At 32.5% G+C, this 18,810-nt stretch overlaps 1 long non-coding RNA gene across 1 annotated transcript in view; it reads right to left on the bottom strand.

Moving 5' to 3' along the window:
• Positions 1–18,810, bottom strand: part of LOC122213462 — a 74,561-nt gene that overhangs the window by 12,926 nt on the left and 42,825 nt on the right. The window contains exon 3 of the long non-coding RNA XR_006199525.1: positions 1,367–1,469. This is a non-coding gene — a long non-coding RNA (uncharacterized LOC122213462). The remainder of the gene's footprint in view (positions 1–1,366; positions 1,470–18,810) is intronic.

Below are 18,810 nucleotides of genomic sequence, written 5' to 3'. Positions count from 1 at the left end.
AATGATCACATTCATTATCGTGCCTTCAGATACTGTTTCATACCTATAGTCCCACCCTCTCTTTTGGACTCACTATCTGTATAACCTCTTATTAACAAAACAGTTCAATTTAGATGTGTTACAAATATCTTAAATATAAGACATCCAGAATCAAACTTTTTATTTCTTATCTTTAATCCCTTCTTTAAATATTTTTCTCTCAAGTCTATTCTTTTCCAAGAATGACAATACCATTTCTATAGTTTCTCAAACTAGGAGCTTGGGCTCATTCTCAATTATTCCCACAGAATCCTCATACTTATTTAATTCACAATACCTGTTCATTAATGCCTTCAAAATATATTTCAAATCTGTCCATTTCTGTCCATATCTATTACTGAATTCTAGTGTAACCCATCATTTCTGACCCATTTTTCATAATTGCCAAACTTTAATCAGTTTATTTCCACATAGTGATCACACTGATATTTTTAAAATAAAACTGATCATTTTATTTCTCTGCTTTAAATTTCTCAATGGCTCTCCCTTATGTTTAGAATAGAATATACACTCCTATAGAGGCCTACAAAGCACACCTTGCTCCCCACCTCCATTAGAGTAAAAACTAATTTCCCAATCTTATTTCTTTCTCTCTCTCTTTTTTTTCCCATTTCCCTGTGATCGCCATGTGTCAGCTGTACTCTTTTCTGTTCTTCTTTTAGTTCCTATACTCACCCCCAGGGCCTTTATACATGTTATTACTTAGATCACTCCTCCTCCCTCCCCTCTTTATTGTGCCATCTCTCTAAATAGTTGTCTCTCTCAGTTATATCTCAACTAGTTCTCCCTATACTTACTATCATAGAAAATTGTTCACTTTCTTTATGTCATATGTCCTGATTTGTGATTACTCTCTTTCTGTTTGTTTTGTTTGTTGCCTGTCTAGCTCACAAATCTGAATTGCCATGACTTTTGGGACTGTGTCTGCCTTGTTAAATAGTTAAACACCAAACCTCCCATTACCTTGAAGATACTCAAAACATTTATTGGCGGAATGAATACTCCTGTCAGAAATCCCTTTCTGGCTCTGGTGTGTGGGTGATATTTGCATGTATGTGTGTGACCAACATGGACTCAGAGTAAGAGGATACAACCTTTGGTTCAGAATGTTCTTGCTAGTTCTTTGATTTTTAAAATTAGAAGTCACTGTAAGGCAAGGAATGCCTTTTTCTAAAGTACTTTCTGCTTTTAGTGCTCTTTAAAACCTGTGCCTAACCAAGTTCTATTAAGAGTACATTTTGTAAAATTATCCTGACTGAATGCAAGTGGGCAAGGATTGGGCTGAGTTTGGGTACTGTTCTGCGGTAATAATATTTTTACTACGTACCTGAGATTACATGGGATGCACATTCACAGCCACAGCTATTCAGTGCTGCTCTGTGGCACTACTGAGATTGTAAACAATAAAGAGACCAGAATCAGAGCTTCCCCTGAAAGGAACAGGAAACAAAACCTACTTAGCACAATTCTTGGAAATTGTTCCCCTGGAGAAAGCAGATGCTGAGGAACACAAATTAGTTATTAGAAGAGATTTATTGTACAACACATGTATGAGTGTGTTTATATACACACTTAAATGTCCAAACATAAACCCCTTAAATAGCTGAATTAGATCTGAAATCACTTCTATTAAGTACTCAACATTATATTCTATGATTGAGCTATCAGCTTCAGGAAAGTTTATTATTATTATTATTATTATTATTATTATTATTATTATTTCTAGGATGAGTTATTCTTTTATCTCTTATGTGGCTGAAACAGAGTGGTTTTCTACAATTGCTCACAGGAATAATAGGCTCTGAGCAACAATAGTTAACACATGTATTAGGTTAAGAAAAATCAAGTATAATTATATTGACTTGAATGTTTATTCCCATTTTTTATTGTATGGCTCAGTGAACATATATGAACTGATGGTGTGAAAGTTGTATGCAGCTGGTTTTATGTTTGCTTCTCAAAATAAGTATTATCTTCAGATTAGTTTTCAATCCTCAGCTGGTCTGCAATAAATTCTATAAACTCAGAAAAAATAAATGTCCTATTTTGCTTAAAGGTTTTCTTAGAGTCCAGGTCTGAGTTGGGTGTTCATTTCTCTGTGTCTCATAATGATTTAGATATGTATACTTTATTGTTATGTTTAGTCCTTCATTTGTTTTACAAGACCAAAGGCAGCAAAAATAACTTTTATTTGTAGGTTTTTACTGCATAAAACAGATGCTAAATGAAATTTTAAATTTTAATGGTGGTTGAATAATATTTCCACAAAGAAGTTTTTTGCTTTTAAAAATTCATTATTTGTAATAATATATACATTTCTAATTACAGTATATTAATATACAAGGTTAAGAAACTAAAATTGGGAAAATTTCTAATCATGTAAAGAAATGATTTATACGAAAATGAACAAAGCTCAGAAAATTTTTGAAACATAAGCAATTAAATATAAAATAATAAGTATACAGTAAAGACACACATTATACTTATACATTATGCTGGTAACCAGACTGGGAATTTTTTTAATAATAGAAATGCAAGGGAGAATATAGAGAAAGAGCTATTACTATAATCTGTTGATAGAAATATGGATTCTTTAAACCACTTTTAAAAGTAATTGAGAATTATGTAATAAAAATCCATCAGTGATAAGCACAAAGATTATTGTTCAAAGATATTCATAGTGTTCATTGTAGTAAATCCTACTTAGTGGGGGAAAAAACTTAAATAGCCAAAATAAGACTTCAGATTCTCTAAAGTAGAGTTTGCGCTATTTTAGTATTATGTTTTTGAATAATTTTAATGACAGGAAGTACTCATCAGTTAAAGTTATGTTAATAGGAACCATATACAATTGTGTGTGTGTGTGTATGTATTGGTACAACTTCTAAAAATTATATGAAAAAGAAAACCTTCTGGTTCAAAATTGCAGAATGATTTTTTTTTTCATTTATCACTGCTCCACTAGAGCAGTTGTTAAATGAACATAAAGGAAATAAAATAAAATAATTATAAATTCAAAAGACAAAGGAAACAAGAGAAGGAATGACACATGAAAAATACTGGGAGATAGAGAGGAGTTGGTTAAAATTTAACTTTTGGCAAAATGACAGACAAATTGCTCAGAGGGACCGCTTTGTAATGGAACAATTAGGTCCTTGATATGATACATTATATTTCAATGGATTGCTGAATTTCTTCACAGAAAACTATCCACCCCTCTTGAGAAAACAAACAAAATAAAAAGAGCACACTCACATACACACACACACACACACACACACACACACACACATTCACACAAATCAGTGATCTGGGGCTGAGGTTGGGAGCAATGAGTAGATTTGAAAGCAAGATTCCATGAGTTTGGAAGCTGCTATTAACATTGAACTAGAGGCTGAGCCTCGGGCAATGGTGAAATCATTGAACAAATATTTTTATCTCATATTGAGGAGCTGTACATTTTGGGAGCTGTACAGTCATCCCAGATTGGTGGCATTCCCTAGATCCTGTCAGAAGCAAAGACCCTCAATTTAGGATTAAGATTTCTGGGACACCTGCTGGCTCAGTCGGTGTGGCACATGTGACTGTTGATCTTGGGGTGGCGAATTTGAGCCCCATGTTGGGTGTAGAAATCACTCAAAAAAGTAAATAAACTTTAAAAAAAGATTTCTTATAGATCAGATCATCCAAGAAACTCATAATCAAAAACCACCAACCACAAAAAGAGACAAGCCACCACAAGTAGTCAGAAGAGGAATATTAAATAACAGATTTACTCTCACATATTGCATATATTGAAGTTTACAACTATAGACTATAGAACAAAAAATAAGAAGTATTTAAATAAACAAAAGATTGAATCACAAAGATTAGAGGAAAATCAGGTATAATCAGGCAGTTAAAAGATCATTAAATGAATCTATAGAAATGCAAAACACTATTGTTGATACTCCAAACCTAAAGAATAGGTTAAAAAGTATTTAATTCAGCCAAAGAGGAAATTCATGATCATAAGATACATTTGAATAAATTAACCAGAATTTGCAATTTAGAGAAATAAAGTTATGAGAAACACTGAAGAGAAAGTAAAATACATAAAGAATCAAATGAAAAGGTCTGACAGTCCTTTAATAAGAACAGACAGAATAGTTTTCAGTTCTGACCAAATGGACTAAACCAACTATAACCTGTGTTTTCCACTAATCATAATGAAAAACGCTGGATAAACTACAAAAAGTATATGAAGACTCTGAAAAATAAACAAAATCAGGCAGATTAGAAAGGGAAATCCAAACTCAGAGAAGCAACCCTCAAGGACAAGAGTCCTCCATTTTTTATTTATAATTTTCTCATGGCTCTGCCTGAATGTGGGCATGGACACAGAACTTAAAACAATATAAATTTATTATCTCACAGTTCTGTAAAACAGAAATTTGGAATAATGGGGTGGAATTCTCTGCTCTGGTTTTCACTGGACTAAAATCAATGTGTTAGCCAGTGTGGGCTTTTATCTGGAGGCTCTGGAATAGAACCCTCCTAGTACTTTATTTCAGACTTTCTCTTCTGCTGTTAAGAGCTGATGTGATTTCATGGGCTCATCTAAATAATTCAAAATAGCATACCCATTTAAGGTCAAGTAATTAGTAACCTTAATTACATCTCATAGTTTCCAAGGATTAGAGCACGGGATCTTTGGGAAGCCATTTTAGAATTCAGTTTATCACACTTCACAGAACTATTAAAAGATGATTCTTCTATTCTCTGAGTTTGTATAAGGTTATAATTAGCTATTTCTGGAATATTTGATATAGTTCACCTGTAATAAATTCCTGCCCCCATGTTTGCTTAGTGGAAAGGCTTTAAACTATTAAGTTTCTTCAAAGTTAATAGGTTAATTCAAAGTTCCTATTTCTTTTTGAATAATTTTGGGAATTTATATTTTTCAAGCAATGTATGCATTTCTTCTAACTTCTAATTATTTTGGACAAATATTTTATTATATTATTGAATTATCTTTCAATATCTGTTATTTATTCATTAGTAGTATATTATCCTATTTATTCATTAATACATTATATGGTTTAAGATATTTATCTCTTTTCTTCATCCATTTTGAGATACTTTTCAATTTTATTGATCATCTTGAAGCATCACCTATTAGTTTTTTTACTCATTATCTTCTTTTCAGAAATAGTTACTATATTTATGTATATTATTTCCTTCTTTCTATTTCTTTTTGGGCTTATTCTGCAGTTTTTCTAACTTCTCAAGTTGAATTTTAGGTTAAACATTTTTTTTCAGTCACGTTTAAAAAATATAGTATGTCCTTGATGTATATTTTCCAGCTTTTGAATATAGAAAGGATAGGGGTGCCTGGGCGGCTAGGTCAGTTAAGCTTCCGACTTTGGCTCAGGTCATGATCTCCCGGTTTGTGAGTTTGAGCCCCGCATTGGGCTCTGTGCTGACAGCTCCGACCCTGGTGCCTGCCATGGATTCTGTGTCTCCCTCTCCCTCTCTGCCCCTCCCCTGCTCATGCTCTGTCTCTGTCTTAAAAATAAGTAAAACATTAAAAAAAATAAAATGAATATAGAAAGGATAGGTAGCTATGAGATAAAGGTTAAATGTGTTGTTTGAATATTTCTATCCTTGCTGATATTTGTAAAAATAGATTTAGTCATCTATTTCTTAAAAGTTCATTAAAATGTTCTGCTATTATTATGAGTATCTCAAGTTTTCCTATAGTACTTTTAAGTATTTTGAAATCATTTTATCATACATAAAATATGACATTTCACTTCAAACTTTCTAGTGATAAATTGTTACCCTCCCTTTTGCTATCTCTTATATTAATTTATGCCTCAGAATGACTTCATCTAATAAAATTGAAACCAAAGACTTTCCTGGAGTATTTTCTTTTTTATATAATATCAGCTTCAAAATTTTTTCCTTTTGCTTTAATCATGCCTATGGCATATATCATATGGATATTTTTCTTAAAATTCTGTGTATAATTTTTTACTATTAGCTGGAGTTTAGTCCATTTATACAGATCATAACTGCTAATGTAATTTAACTCATATCTAATATGTGCATTTATATTTCTTTTTCCTGCTTTTTCTGTTTTCTATTTTTTTTGATTAATCACATCTTTAAATCCATTTATTTATTTCAATACTTGCAAAAACTATGGAATCTATTTCTGTTCTTCAAGTGTTACCCCAGAAATTTTTGCACGAATATTTAACTGAGCAAAGACTTATATTAGTCAATATCCTCACCCTGTGGATTTGCTCTTTCATCTTTCATTCCCAGCTCAGAAAGACTTTACAAGGGATTATTTGAAATTTTTGGCAATTTTTGCTGGGAAAGGTTTTTATAATTTGTCGGAACCAGTAGCCCCCAAAGGCAGTAATATTTACTGTGAAAGAAATCCTCATTTAAAACTTCTTATAACTTGTTAAGACAGACATTTTAACAAAAAATAAAGAAGGATTATGGACCAGGTAATATGTTTGAAAACCAAACAAAATGGAAAAATGCTAGAAAGATACAAAATGCCAAAATTTTCCCAAGAAGAAATAGAAACCATGATTAGATAAATAAAACTTAAAAAAGAGAGGAAGAAACAGAATCCTTTATACATAAATTCTACCAAAATTTAAAGGAATAACTAATTATATGTTATATGACTGATTGCAGAAAAAAATTATTTCTACTATCAAATTCCTATTGTATATTAATTTCTTTTATTAGTTTAGTCACTTCATTTTAGGTCAGTGCCTTATATTTGGAGATTTTTTAAAACCAATCTGAGTCTTTTTTTTCTAATTTTTTAAATGTTTTATTTATTATTTTTGAGAGAGAAAGAGACAGAGCATGAACAGGGTAGGGGCAGTGAGAGAGGGTGACACAGAATCCAAAGCAGACCCCAGGCTCTGAGCTGTCAGCACAGAGCCCGGCACAGGGCTTGAACTCACGAACCAGTGAGATCATGACCTGAGCTGAAGTTATAGCTTAATCGACTGACCCACCCAGGTGTCCCTGAATGTCTTTGTACTTTATGAGTATAAATAATAAGTTTGTAGTTAAAACACACACACACACACACACACACACACACACACACACACATTTGTTAATGGTCCTATTCCAGTTTTGGAACAAATTATTTCACAAGATTAAGGATAGTCCAGATACTTCCACTTTCTAACAAATATTCCCTGATCTGTGATCATATTTTATAATTGTTAGAAAAGGGGCATGTGATCAATGAATGTTCTCATCCACTTAAAGTTATTGTTGTAACTAATTTATCATCTTCCTTCACAAAGCTAATCTGATTAAAGTTATTTATAGCACTGTTGTGATTTTCTACAGTCGACATTAGTACATTCTGAAATCATGGGTACCCGGGTGTGGATGCTAATCTTTGTGGTCCTGATCAGTTACATGTTGAAGCTAATCCAGAACTGGGTTGTGAGGGAAATCTTGGTTTTGATCTTAATGTCATGATGCCTGGGTAAAAATAAATTTTAAATTTACCTTTTTTCCTCATTCTTTGGGACAGTTTAAGTGCATTTCTGTTTTCTAAAGGATCAATATCATTTACCTAGCTAGCGCATTCTGGGGGACAAAACTTCCAAATATGTGATTGATTCAATAACCCCTGATCTATTTAAAGTTTCTAACATCTTAGGGTTGAATTTTGGTCATTTATCTGGAAAATAATTAGCAATTCCACCTAGATTGCAATTGTTATGTATAATTTTTGTAGAATGAATAAAAGTATTGTCATGTTATTTCAAATATTTTATAAATAGGTAGTTATTTCCTTATTATTATTTTTTTAAGTTAACACACTCTATTTTTTGAGTTTTAGGCTGACAGAAAAATTGAGCATATACAGAGTTTCCAAATATCCTTCCCCCAAACAAATCCCCTACTATTAACATCTTGAAATAATGTGCTACATTTGTTAGAGCTAATGAACCAATATTAATACATTATTATTAACCAACTCCAGAGGTTACATTAGGTTTCACACTTGGTTTTGTGTATGCTACTGTTTTTGACAAACACACAGGTTTCTCTACATGTGATTTCTTCTTTTTTATTATTATGTTACCTAGAAGTCAATTTATTTTATGAGTTTATATAATAAACTGCTTTTTGTTTTATTTGTTAGTTCTATCAGTCTTCTGTTTTCTAATTCTTCACTCATGTTTGTCACTGTTAAATTCTTCTAACACCTTTCCTAACAATATTTTCTGCCTCCTTCTATTGAATATTCAAGTCAATTATTTTTATATTCTTTGTTAGTAATGGAGACACTAGGCTAAGATATTTTCTTTTGAGCTCTTTTTAACTATATGCCATGAGTTCTGATATATAGTATATTCCTTATAGTTATTTTTGTTTATTATGCCATTTGTTTCTATTTTTAATTCTTAGCTTTAGTTCACTGTAACCATAAATTGATCTAATATTTTCTCACATTTTTGAAATTAGTTGAAATTTTATTTGTGACTTATGATGTGGTCGGTCTTTGTAAATGTGCCTGCACACTTGAAGAAAATGTAAATCATTATTGTCCAATGTATAAAAGTTGGTTTTATTATTTGATTCGATGTGGATGTCATTTTCATAATCATTCTTTTATTGTGATGATGGATATACTTGCTCTTAGGCCTGTTTTCAAATTTTTGTTAGAATGCTTCTTTTGTCTTCAACACTTTTATTACCAATATTTGCCTTTCCCTTTTCTGTTCTGTTTCTATACTTAAATTTATTCAATTATTATTCAATTCTTACCATATTTCCATTACCATGGTTTTCCCCTTTCTCTTTCTTTTGTTTTGACTGGAATTCCTTATCATTTATTATTGCCAAAAAGGGCTATATTTATGAATGCTGTATTTCCTGAATTGTTCTGTACTCAAAATTGCTAACATAAGTAGAAAGGCAGATGTAGGGCATGCTTTGGTATTGGCTAAAGCACAATTTTTCCATTTATCATCTTTACCCTCGTGCCTGGAGATGCCTACAACTTCTCTGAGCTTCACATGTACATAAAATTATAATGTCGAGAGGAATATGAACAGCTCTCCTCTCTTTCAGCAGCAGCCTCTCAGGAGAAAGATAACATTCCCCCAATATCCCTATCACACTCTTTGCACGTCATTGAATCAAACTGTTGCATGCCCATGGCTGAACCAATTGGTTTTTCTAGGAGAAGAGCATGTGATAATTGCATAGAACAGATGTACTGAATATAGGTGATAACACTGACTTCTAGCAATATGGGAGCCACATGGGGAGGGATGGCTACTTAGAAATATAAGACACAATTTGGAAATAGGGAAGTGGATGCTGGTTAGGGAACCAGCAATACCTCCATGGTATTTTCTTTTTGATTATTACCCTGCTTTGAAGGTGAGCATTCATTCTGCACCAGCTATTAATTGAAGCTTAGAGATGGCCAGAAGACTGTGCAGAGTAAGAAGCCAGCTTACATTTAGATATGGTATTCTGGTCATTTTCTCACTACCTTTACTAGGTATTCTGTCCTTGGGACAGTGTCTTATTTTTCCTCTTAGAGTTCTGTGTCACCTTGCTTTGGGACGAGCAGGTACATGGTGGTCTGGTATGTGATGTGACTGTATGTGCTTGTATATTTTGTTTTAGTATTTATTCCCACCCATGTGACTGCAGAGTGGTTGCCACCCACACCTTGATCCTTTGCTCTGCCACGCTGACACTCCAACAGTTGAAAAGAGGCTATATCTTTCATTTTTTTTTTGTTCATCTTCACATTCTTTCATAGGCTACCATCTCGAATTTGGCTCAGGTACACTCCTAAGCTGCATGTCCTATATGTCCTATGACCTTGCACTGTAGAGTAAGTGACTGCTGGTTTGGTAATTCCGTTACATTCAAAGTATGGAATGGAACTATTATACTGCAATTTTCCAATTTTTTTCAGTGTGCATATTAGTTTCTAGGAAACTCAGTATTTAATACTAAGTCCAATTTAAATGATGGGAGTATCTTAACTAAATGACGGTTCCCCTGCATTTCCTTTAATGGCAAGATAATGCTTCTACACTGCACTCAGCCATCTAAAATCATGCATTAGGAGCCTGACTATTGAATGAAGAATGGTACACATAGGTGACTAGGCTTCCAACCTCTTCTCACTTTACTTAAGATCCCCAAATTGCAGAAACATTATTAAGGACATTTTCTGTGAGACACATTATATTCATTTCCCCTAAATTAAAAAATCCTGTGACAGCTCATAAAACTATATTTCATACTATAATGCCAATTTTTTAAATGTAAAAATTCAAGAATTTTTCCAGAAGTGAAATAAGCTAATTTGGAGAGTAAAATCTTTGTGAAAATAACTTTATGCAAAACTCCTTACATGAAATATTTTTAAATGATGCATTATAAATATATGAAAAGAGTTGTGTACATAAGGAAAAATAATTTTATAATGCTTGGATTAATTTTCTTAAAGTATTATTTCACTTAAATGTTTAATTCTGCAATAGTTTTCAGGAATTTGAGGGGTTGAAGCAATGAACGAAGCAGGTCATCACAATGTTATTCTACTTAGAAGGTGCATCCATCTGACCTCCCATAATTTTTCTAGAGAGGCATATATGAAGCAAAGATGTATTATTGAGCATTAATTGTTAATTGGATGATTTGTATCAACATGCCATAAATGGCTAAAGAATAACTAATGGCTAGCTGAAAAACTCTGAATTTAAAAAATAAAGACCAAAGATTTTGGTAAATGCGAAATAAAAAAATATCACCAAAACCTCAAGGTGGCACTTTATTCTAGAATTTGGTGTAAGCTACATTTTACTACTTATTCAGACATGTTTCCAGTTATTAACTGAAGCTTTTCAAGGAACTTAGACTGCAGTGCTTTATCTATAAAGGCTAAATAATGATTAGTTTAATGCCTAGGGTATAAACAGCGAGGTACACTTCTAACTGCAGGATATCAACAAGTTACTCTCACCTTTCTAGATTTTTTAATTAATATTTTACTTGTAATTTTATGAAAACAGCGTGAGTGTGTGCATATCTTCAGGCACATTGTTTTTTAAGGGAATATGAACAGAAACAGATTGTGTGCCATAGCCTATTATATAACCTTATAAGCTGAAAAGATTACAATCATAGTTTTTGTGATTTTTTTTGGTGTTTCATTACAGCAACTTTCCTTACAAATGAGATAAGACCTACATTTTAATTTTCTAAAAGAACTGCTAGATCTATGGATACAAAAGTGAACGCTCAAGTCTACTATTAGATTGATGATCACACTTTTCTGTAGTAGAGTTTTATAAAAACGGAATTTCTTTTAAAAATAAACTCTTTTTTATCCTAGAGAAGAAAAAGGAAAGTTTTTCAAAGGAAACCTGACCTAGACTCTGAATAACTTTTGTATAGTATTTCTTTCTGGATAGTAACAAAACACATTTCTCTATTTTTCCATCCTGTCTCTATACAGTCATCTCAGAACCTTATGTTTTATTTCATAACCACAGACCTACAGAACCCTAAGTGTTCCTGAACACTAAGCCACAATATTATGTTTTCATCCAAAACCCAAAGCCGGTCCCCTAACAATCTCCTTTGCTATCTCCCACATTCTCTCCTTCCAAATGCCTCCCTCAAGCTTCCCAAGATGGCATGGGCTGGCCTCACTTATAACCTTCTCTCCATTGCATGAAACTGTGTTAGGCATCTTCTCTCCTTTTCTATAATGTCTTGGAGATATGTTCCCTTGAATTCACCAACTGAACCCATTCTATGAACTGACCCTGGTAAGTTTTTTCTTTTACTACAAGAAATTGCTACTTATATTAATAACCAACATACATAGAATGCCCTCCCCCGACAATTTCTCATTTATGCTTGGTGAGTCCCTATTCATCCTGCAAAATCCAGCTCAAATATTACCTCCTGGACTTGGCAACCAAAGATATTGGTAGTTATTTTTCCATATGGTTGTAACATTTGTTCACTATTCACCATGTTTCTTATAAATTTATAAAGTTTTTTTTCACATTTCAATTTTATTTATTTTACTTACATAACTCATGCAGGTTCACCTTTTAAAAATCAAACACTGCTCAAAAAATTCATTCATAGTTATCTCCTCGCTGATGCTGTTTTATAGAGTAAGTCCCATGTATAGGGACTATCTCATTAGAAAACAATTTCTTACCAACACAGACAGAAACAAAACAAACTCTACAGAGTCCTCTCATTAAGGTACTTAAAGAATTTTATTCAGTATGTTGTGATATAGTGATATAAATGAATAATCTTCTATATTTATATTCTGTAAGTACTTTATACTATGTCTAACAGATAATAGTTACACAATACGTGTGAAATATTATTCTATATCACAGGTTTTTTTAAGGTTTAACACAGTTGGTATTTTAAAGCTTGAGAAAAAAACCAAACTATACTATGTTTAATGAGCTAGTTTCCGTGTGGGGTTAATTATCTGGATAGAAGCATTTAGCATTATTATTATTATTATTATTATTGTGGCCTTAGAAGATAATATGACATGCTAGGAAGCTGAAGATACTATTGTCTGGAGGTAAATATCATTGAATAACCTCAAGTGTTTAGAAAAACTCAGTTGGATTTTGTAAATAATATTTCAGTAGTCACCATTTGGGCACTGTTTTAGGACCTATTATGTCTAAAAAATATGAATAGACATTTAGTTTCAACAAGAAATAAACTTAGAGAAAAACAAGATCTTTGTGCAAAATTTATTTTGTCATTTTAAAGCTGCCAAGAGGAAGGCAAAATGATTTGTCTCCTCTAAACAATGCCAATTACTGCTTTGCAAACAGAAATGGCAAAATACTCAGGAAACAATTGGGGCTGGATTAATTGCTGGACAACTGCCATCCCTGCTTTATAATCTTTATTCTTTCAGCCATTGTGACTGAATGCTTATTCCTCAAATAGTTTCTGATCACCCATCCCTGTAAAAGTGCAATAGGTTACTGAGTTTCAAAGCTTTCATTTCTATGACTTTGTTAGGAGTTAGTCTGGCATGAATTTTCACAGAACATTTAGGAATATTTTAACAGGAATGCTCACTAGAATTGATGAGATCATTATTAAATTTCAAACAAACATGCACCTAAGTGGACAACGCGGGATGTGTGGAAATAGATTAAGATGCAGAGATCAGAAGCTGGGCTTTTTAGTGTAGGCTTCACTGAAAAATGCTGGTACCCAATCAGTATCCATTTATTTGTCTTCCCAAAGAGTTTGATCTCCCATCCACATGACTCTTCTGGTTCAGAAGCACTGTCCCCATCCTGGACTCTCAGAATGGGCTTGATTGGTTTAAGGGCAAGCACCAAGCATCCTTATATCCATTTGAGGACATGTGATCCAATTTGGCTTAAGGAAATACAAGAAGTAGTTGAGGGAGGCTTCTGAGAAAGGATTTTCTTTCTCTTAAATGAGAAATGCCGGAAGAGGAAACATCTTTCGTTTTCTCTGCACATCGTGTACACACTTGAGGCTCTGAACTCAGCAATTTAAGAATGAATTTGTGCCTACATATATGAGAGCAGAGAGTTCCTTACTGATCATGCCACTTTGAAACAGATTTTCCTGATGCTTTAGAGGAACAGGGATTTCCTTTGAATGTAAGCACGTTTTTACCTCATATTTAATTTCTCTTATGAAAAACATTTCAGAGGCATATGGGGATTATAACTCTTCATTCAGATCCTCAAATTATACTTTTGTTTTAGCAAATAACTATAATTTTCCTCACACAAGACCTTTCAGATAATATTGTACTTCTTTGTATATTGATTTCATCAGACAATTAAAAATTGATTTGTTATGTGATGGTAGTATTTATATTGTGTTATCTTTTTTCTATCTCATGGCCAATGATATCCATATGTAGGAATTATGATGACCCAGGGAATGGTATACACACATAATCTTGAAATAATTGGATGTTCTCCTCTTTAATACAATATTCCTGATATTTGCACCTAAAAACTTCGGAAAGCCTGGGTTTGATACTGTTCAGTGCAAATTTAGGTTTCCCACAAGTCCAGAAACTAGTTGAATCCAGAAAAAAATTTCATTTCATTAAGTATTTGAGTGAGTTATCTACTATAGGCTAGACATGGTCTTAAAACTGAAAAAAGGGATATGAAGAAGAGAGAAATATTCTTAGCCATTAAGAATAATATGTTCTAATTTATGTAAGCATATATATATATATAAGCATATATAATATATGTTTATATTATATAATATAATATATATAATATATAATATATAATATAATATATAAGCATATAATAATATGTTCTAATTTATGTAAGCATATATATATATATATGCTTGTGTGTGTGTGTGTGTGTGTGTGTGTGTGCGTGCGTGTATTGAAATAAGTAATGAATGTACAGATTAACCCAACAAACCCAGATTCTAGTAAGTGCTATGAAAAACAAAATAAAAGGGGTGGTGGGATAGACAAATGAATGGAGGAGGAAAGCTTGATATGGAATAGTCAGGAAGGCTCCTCTGAGGGAGAGGGAGCACCTATGTGAATAGCCAAGGGAAGAGGAAGTTTCTGCAGAGACAAGAAAGTAAAATGAACCACGAAATGGGTAAGAGCTTGGCATTGTCAAGGAACAACAGATTTTGAAAAGGGACATGGTATGCAAAGGATCAGACATTTGGTTATAGCTGCAATAATAAGCCATTTGGAGGTGTAAAGGGGAAGAAAATGAGATTTATATATTTTTAAGATAGTTAATCTTGCTATTTTGTGGAGAAGGGATGGAGGAAGCAAGAGAAGATACAGAAGAGCCACTGTGGAGGCTGTCACAAAGTCCAAATACAGGATGATGATTTAGACCTTTATGTTGGACCTGGTGCAACCACTCTGGAAAACAGTATGGAGGAGCCTCAAAAAGTTAAAAATAGAGCCACCCTACAACCCAGCAACTCTACTACCAAATATTTACACAAAGGATCCAAGAATACTGATTTGAATGGACACATGCACCCAGATGTTTATAGCAGCATTATCTACAATAGCCAAACTATGGAAAGAGCCCAAATGTCCATTGACTGATGAGTGGATAAAGAAGATGTGGAGATGTGGTGTATAATAGATAGATAGATAGATAGATAGATAGATAGATAGATAGATAGAGATAGATATATGCAATATATATATATGTATATATACAATGAAATATATATTATTTATCCATTAAAAAGAATAAAATCTTGCCATTTGCAATGACATGCCACTTAGCTAGTGTGTTATGCTAAGTGAAGTAAGTCCATCAAAGACAAATACCATATGATTTCACTTACATGTAGAATTTAAGAAACAACAGATAAACATAGAAGGGGGAAAAAAGAGAGAGAAAGGCAAACCATAAAACAGACTCTTAACTATAGAGAACACATTGAGGGTTGCTGGAGGGGAGGTGGTCAAGGGAATGGGCTAAATGGGTGATGGGCATTAAGGAGGGCACTTGTTATGATGCACACTGGGTGTTATATGTAAGTGATGAATCACTAAATTCTACTCCTGAAACTAATATTACACTATATGTTAACTAACTAGAATTTAAATAAAAACTTGAGGGGCGCCTCAATGGCTCAGTCCATTGAGTGTTTGACTCTTGATTTTGGCTCAGTTTATGATCTCGTGGTTGGTGAGATGGAGCCCCATGTCTGCACTGTGAGCACAGAGCTAGCTAGTAAACAAACTAAAAAAATTAATAAGTAAAAACTTAAAACCTAAGAAAAAGAGATTTGTATGTTAGCATAAGAGAAAGATAGTAGTGATGGAACTAAGATATACTTTGGAATTAAAACTTTAGGACTTGCTGATCAACTGAATTGGAGTAGAAAAGAAAGGAAAAAATTAAGTTTGGGGATGAGAAGGGTACATAAAAATAACATTTGCTATATTTAAGGTATCTAGCTTTAGAAAAACTAAAAAAAGAAAGAGGTGGAATTTTTGCTGAGGTGATGTTACATTTAGATATCAACTAAGGGAGTATTGATATCTTCATGATATTGAGTTCTCTTTAGGAACAAGCTGAACAAGCTTGCAGCTTGTTCAAGTCTACCTTTAGACTTTTCAGAAACGTTTCAACTTATCCTCATTTACATTTTTATATTTTGTTACATTTCATCAAAAGTATTTTTTTAATCTGTCTGAAATAGGTTCTCCTTTCTCATCATATCTTAATTTTCAATCATATTTCACTAGCTTAGTAAATAATTTTATTGTTTTTATAATACAGTAAAACCTTGGTTTTTGACCATAATTCATTCCAGAAACATGCTTGTAATCCAAAACATTCGAATATCAAAGCGAATTTCAAGAACCATTGTCTCAGTTGTGATCATGTGGCATTAGTGTAATGTACTACTTGTATTGCAAGACATCTCTTGTTTATCAAGTAAAAATTTATTAGAAATGTTTGCTCATCTTGTGGAACACTTGCAGAATAAGTTACTCGTGATCCAAGGTTTTACTGTATTTTTTTGGGAGGTTTTGCAGGCATGATCAAATCATCTGCAAACATTTTTACTTCTTCCTTTCATATTATGTCTCTACTCAGTACGTTTAATTTTAGCAATTGATAACCTAATGCTATTAATATTATTAACAGTGTTTGTGTCTTGTTTCTGATGTGGACTGCCTTCAAGACTGCCTCCATTGTTTCACTGTTATGTAAGAAGTTGACTGGCAGACTGAGAAATAATTATTTTATCATGTTCATTGTATATGTACCAATGTTTAATTTATTGACAGTTTTTCATCAAGAATAAAGAATCATTTTTAATGTTTTTATTTTTTTTAGAATAAAGAATCATTTTTATTTGTCACATGCATTTTCAGCATTTCTGGAGATACTTTCAGGATATTCTTAATATTTTATGATGTTAATATTTGATGCAGATACTTGATCTGCTAATATGAGTAATTACATTAATGAACAATACAGTACTGAAGGGTGCTTACACCCCTATTTTAATGTTATGTATTATTATGTTTTGAATATTTAGAATGTTTTTCACATCAGCTTTCACAGGTGAGAATGATTTTGATTTCTTTGTGCAATTTTTATCAGGTTTTGGTATTTACAAATAATTCAGAAATTTTCCTTTTTGTTGTTTTGTTTTGTTTCGTTGCTGTGGTTTGGAACAATTGACAACAGTATTGGGATTATCTGGTCTTTAAAAATTGGGGAATTCCATTATGAGTCCATCATAATCTATTGTTTCTTGTGCAAATAGATCTTTGATAATTTTTTAAATGAAAATTGGTTTCTTCTATCACTAGTGAGGTCAGTTTAAGTAAGTTATTTTTTCCTAGAAAATTACCTATGTCATGTAAATTTAAACATTTATTCATGAGATTCCCTACTAGTCTCTCAGGATTAAAAATAATTGAATTGGTGTTATTTTCTTTTGTCATCTCTGTTTCATTATTTTAGGTACATATGTTCCTCACTTCCTTCATTTTCCTAATATGGTGGTATAGTAAAATGTCTCCTTTTGTTATTTTTTTAAAATTAGATTATTTATGACTTTGCTCGTTATTTCTTTGCTTTCTTTTGGTTTCCCTCCCCTACCTCCTGACATTTGGATTGAATATTTATTATTTTCATTCTTTTGCTTTTAGTCATATTAATTTTTAATATGAATTTTTCTGTGCATTATTTTATATAAATTCCATAATTTCTGATATGTATTATTTTACTTATTGTGTTCTATTTTAATTTGTACTTTATATTATTCCATTAGTTATTTTATCAAGGCCAGTTCATCTCCATGTAAAAGATTCTAATTTCATTTTAATTTTGGTGTCATATTATGATTCTATTGCATTGTAGTCAGAAAATGTTTGCTTTTCAACTTCTTGTAATTTGTTGAGGTATTCTTGTTTTAAGTTTATTTATTTTGAGAGAGACAGAGTGTGGGAGGGACAGAGAGAGAGGGAGAGAGAGAATCCCAAGGAGGGTCCACACTGTCAGCACACAGCCCAATGCAGGGCTCAGACTCATGAATCATGAGATCATGACCTGAGCCAAAACCAAGAGTTGGACACTTAACCGACTGAGCCACTCACACACCCTACCGGGGTATCCTTTATGGCCTGAATAATTTTTAATTTTCAAGATTGTTTCATGTACAATTGATGAGAAATTATATTCTTTATTATTAGGATATATAACAAATTATATACAAATAAATGTGAACTATAGATCCTCACATAATACTTTTGTTCTCAACCTATCTTGGACTAAGATAGTTTTACCGTATTAAAATATTTTTTAGTACGTTTTTAATACATCTTCTGTAGAACTTTGTGAAAATTGTTGGTATGTTATATGCCATTTAGAGATTCATAACGCTTTTATCTTTACTGTGATGATATAACTGTAACATAGAGCTCTTTTCCTCATTTAATATTTTTTAGGCTGAATTATACTAGGTCAGATATCAAGTTGCTATCCCTGCTTTCTTGTTTTTCCTGTTATTCTTGTTTCCATTCTTTAATTTTTGTGTCAGAAAACATGTTTTCAGGTGGTACTTTTGCATATGATATAAAGTTTAATTTTGCTGTCAGTGTATCTGAAATTGTATTTTTAGGTAGGTGAGTTAAGCCTATAAACATTTAGCAATTAGAAATTCACTACG

The sequence above is a fragment of the Panthera leo genome, chromosome A2 (assembly GCF_018350215.1).
Source record: "Panthera leo isolate Ple1 chromosome A2, P.leo_Ple1_pat1.1, whole genome shotgun sequence".
Lineage (NCBI taxonomy): Eukaryota > Metazoa > Chordata > Mammalia > Carnivora > Felidae > Panthera > Panthera leo.
The sequence above is the reverse complement of the archived record's forward strand: the minus strand, read 5'-3'. Positions and strand labels throughout refer to the sequence as shown.